At 42.0% G+C, this 4272-nt stretch overlaps 1 long non-coding RNA gene across 7 annotated transcripts; it reads right to left on the bottom strand.

Moving 5' to 3' along the window:
• Nucleotides 1-338: 338 nt before the first annotated feature.
• Nucleotides 339-2291, bottom strand: LOC147611901 (uncharacterized). Of its 7 annotated transcripts, none has more exons than XR_015263691.1 (3): nt 2088-2291; nt 1886-1943; nt 339-1233 (listed from the first exon to the last, which is right to left on the bottom strand). It is a non-coding gene; the product is annotated as an uncharacterized LOC147611901 (long non-coding RNA). The 7 variants fall into 7 exon arrangements; XR_015263687.1 differs by having other exon boundaries at nt 2108-2291; XR_015263690.1 differs by lacking the exon at nt 339-1233 and adding an exon at nt 1250-1637.
• Between the last annotated feature and the right edge of the window lie 1981 nt (nt 2292-4272).

Raw genomic sequence — 4272 nt, 5'->3', positions numbered from 1 at the left:
GATTTCCAACTTGATGAGCTTTGGAGTTTGTTTAAGTTGTGGAGTTACATAAGCTAAGGAGGATGTGGTATGCTAAGGCTCAAAATGTTGTAAATGATGGTTCAAGGTATCCTCATGTATCAACAACATAGCAACAACTCTACAAGGAAGATCAAGGGTCGTGGTTCTCTTTTACCAATTGAATGTGCAATCAACACTTAGAAATGAGGATCTATGGAGGTTCATAGCAAGCATAGAATGCCATGGTTTTGAAGAAAGATGATGCTAGGATACTAATTAATACGCCACAAAATTTATTAATAAATGATAATAATAAACTTATTGCATTGCACAAGAACTCATAAAACACCACTACAATTGCATTGCTTGATGGCTCTTAAATAGCCTGAGATGATACATCAACCATGACTAGATTCATCTTGCCCTTTGCTCATCTCCAAGAGTCAGTTGCCCCTTCACAACTCTAAAGTCAAGTCAACTGCGTTTAATGCTTGGCATGTTCGCATATTTTTCCCCTTTCTAAGTTGTGTATCTTGGCACCATAACTTCAACACCCCCCCTTGGTGCCAACTTGGCTCATCTTTGGAACTCAGATGTTGTGGGTGCCAACTTGGCTCATCTTTGGAGCTCAAAGGTCGTGTCACTCAAGTGGTGGAGGCTTTACAGCACCCCCAAAAAAAAAAACTAGCATGTAAACATTCCCTTATAGAGGACTCTTTTACAACTTTTTTTTATTTAATGCCACCAAAAATACCCTAAAGATTAAGGCCTTATCTTTATTGTTTGGCTCTACGGCTAGGACTTTCTGCGCACATTGAAGATGCAGCCCGTAAGGTCTCTACTCTAGCTTCTCTTCTACACACTCAGTGACTTGCTCACTCCCAGGGCTGCGACCTCTTTTCATGTTCTTTGTCAGTCCGTCAGATGTAGTGAAGCCTTGATGGGCTGTCGGTTTAAACTTCTGCACAGTAGCAAGAACTGCTGTCATCGCCTGCTCTTTGAGCTGTTGTATTCTAAGCCTTGAGGGGTCTTTCACTGCGGCCCTGTTTTCCAATATTTCATGGTCTTTTGCCATTTTTTGCACAGCCTCAAGCTGGTCCAGCTGCCATCCCAAGACTTGCCGGCGCAGCTGCCTTGGCTAGGGTGGGGTGGACGGCCCTGCAACATTTGCTACTTTGTTGGCCAATTCTGCTGAATTAGCTCCATTGAGCTTGTCAACAACCCTTCCATATCCTAAGCAGGGGCACAGGTAGCCAAACGTCATGCAAAAAACCAACATGTACATATTAAATCAAGGCCATTAGGCTGAAAACACCACACCTCCAACATGCACTGTAAAGAGTACATCCCATTCCAACAAAAGAAGTTACACCATGTGTGCAATTAAGAGCTCTCTCTCTCTCTCTCTCTCTCTCGGATAGATCATATTTGGTCTCTTGGGATTGTTCCTACGACATTAAAAGAGCTTCTTCTTCTTCTTCTCTCTGTGGTGGGAGGGCTGTTTTGTTTTCGGAGAGGGAGGGGTGGGGGGGGGGGGACACGAGCACAGCGATTTATGCATTCACTTCCAAAAAGTAGATCCCGAATTCAAGTCCCATTCCCTGCACTTTGGTGCCATCACATTGATCATACTTGATCTGGTTTGGATGAGGTAAAAAGACTCATTTCATCTCTCTCTCTCTCTCTCTCTCCCTCTCTCTCATGCATATGCATACAAACACACGGGCATGTGTGTGAGCGCACACACATACATTATATACATACATACAGACATGCATGCATGCATACAAACATACATTACACACACGCACGCACGCACGCACGCACCACTCATACATACATACATACATACGTACAGAAAAGCAAAAGGTTAACAATACCATACCTTGATAAAGAGAAGGCAAGGAACAGAGGGAAATCTCAGGCTGCTCTTCAGCTTCAACCTACCAAGCAAGAAAAACATGAGAGATGAAAGGGAGGTTAACGGATTGCAGACAGACTAAATCCATGTTGATGTGATTCTTAAGGAAGGGCATAGCAAGACGTCCAAGGGTGTGTTTGAACTAAGAAATAAGTAAAAACCTTACAGCAATGGTGATGAACAGACCCGGAAGAAGCGAGCGTGGGGGGTGTCGGTGCAGAGCTGTGGGCGAAGACGAAGTCCATGTGGGCGCATGGCTCGCACCATGTGGCCCAGAAGTAGACCACCACGCTGCCCTTGCTCGCCAGGGCCTCCTCCAGCGAAGCTGTGGACCGCACATCCATCACAGGTTGGGAGGAAGACAAAATGATCACACGGCCTCCCAATTTTGTTCTTTTATTTTAATTTTGTTTTGTGTTCTCTTTGTGTTGCTCAATCCCAATTCTTTGTTCATGGCATATTATTCCTCAACTTGCACATCAAAGGTTTGTGAGGTTTAAGTAAGTGGGCTTTTTTAGCAATCAAAGCTTCCATAGGTGCATGTGTCAAATGCATTCATATCTGCTCTGCCACTTGCATGCTTCATGCGTTCTCCTATGCCCAGTTCTCGGCCTCACATTGCTATAGAAAGCTATTGTATGTAGGCACAACTCTCTCTCTCTCTCTCTCTCTCTCTCTCTCTCTCAGGGTTGTTTGCAAGCTCTCATTGACTGTTGTTTTTGCAGGCTCTCATGTCCGATCTTTTTAGTATAGTCTAGACTCTCCATTCTTGGACCTCCCACGGCAAGAGATCAACCGGATTATCCAGTTGGATCTACCAGGGGAGGCCACTCACAAATACAATGGAAAAAGAAACAACAGTACCATAAGGAGAGTGAGAAGCACACACAAGAGAGAAATAGGGCAAGGTAGCTTCAAAGTTGAAAATGGCAAATAAAGGCAAACTAAGTATAGAGGTTTTGACTTAAATACATGTTCACACGCTTCAAAACTCACTTTATTCCAAAGCTAAAATGGCATGTAAAAGCATATTGTTTTAACTTAAATACAAGTTCACATGTTTCAAAACTCACTTTTATTCCATAATCTAGTCTCTAACTCCTTATTCTCCTAGCTTCCAATTCACCAAATATGTCCTAAGCATATCATTGGGCATACCCTAGTGCCATCACACAGGTGCATAGCATTTTAAGTACATGTGCCATTGTCAGGACCTTTGTACCACTTAAGAAACTTATCAACAAACATAAGCGTAGACATAGGTGTTTAACAAACATAAGCGTAGACATAGGCCTTCAACAAATCAAACACAAAAACCATAGCATAAACAATAATCAAAATTTAAACATCACCATCTGCACAAGATTGGGTTGAATCTCCCCCTCATGCATGTATCTTCCTTCACGACATGAGTATTTTGATATGTATTCAAAAATCACAGCTTGGAGCTAAAAATATTATCGTGTACAAATTTGGGCTTGCAGTTTTGAAAAATGGAGTTGTTCACACAAATTTGGGCTTGCACTTTTCAAAAGTAGAGTTATTCACACATAAAGTGTGCATAAAATGTGTAAAACTAATAAACCTAGTTCACACATGCACTAATACAAATAGTGTCACCCAAGCACACATGGCCAACAAAATAATCATGGCAGTCACACTACCATCAAAAATGCCATCGGACATCCAATAAGTGTCCCGTGTATAGTGTCAATCATCATTACAAACGCACACTCGGCATTGCCTATGCCTCTCTTTCACCTACTCACAAAGATAATCACATCAATGTTGCACAAAGTTGGGAATAAACCAAATTACACACCAAGGCAGTGCCACACAAATCTGTAAATATAAATCACATACTAACAATGATTTAGGCCTAAAAGTATACCTAATGACTGTAGTGTTTCACACAATATCACCCGTAACACTTAGTTTGGCCCCAATCTTGTGTATGCCATGTGTCTAGAGATAATGGAATCACCCATGAGCCATGCACATAACACACTGACTTCTCGGGTATCCCAAATGGTCATGAAGGTTAGTGTGTTGACATCGCTCCCATGTGGGTGAGCAACTAACCTCAATTGGTTTGTTTAGTTATAAGAGGTGATGAGGTCTGGGTAACTACATAAAAAACCTTTCAAGCATCCAATGGGTATCCTCTCAAGGATGATTCTTGAAGGTTACAAGATATATGATGTATGCATTACTCATTGAAGCTAATAAAAGTCTCGAGCTATGGCCTATAGAGTGGATGAAACTCCTCTATGCCCTACATAAGGAGGTTGGTGCAATTGTCAATAACGAGATGTTTAAATGTTTGGGTGATGCATAGTCTCTTCTAGAAA

The sequence above is a fragment of the Cibotium barometz genome, chromosome 46, assembly GCF_041138505.1.
Source record: "Cibotium barometz isolate CiBa-2024 chromosome 46, ASM4113850v1, whole genome shotgun sequence".
Classification (NCBI taxonomy): Eukaryota; Viridiplantae; Streptophyta; class Polypodiopsida; order Cyatheales; family Cibotiaceae; genus Cibotium; species Cibotium barometz.
This window is presented reverse-complemented; position numbering and strand designations above follow the sequence as displayed.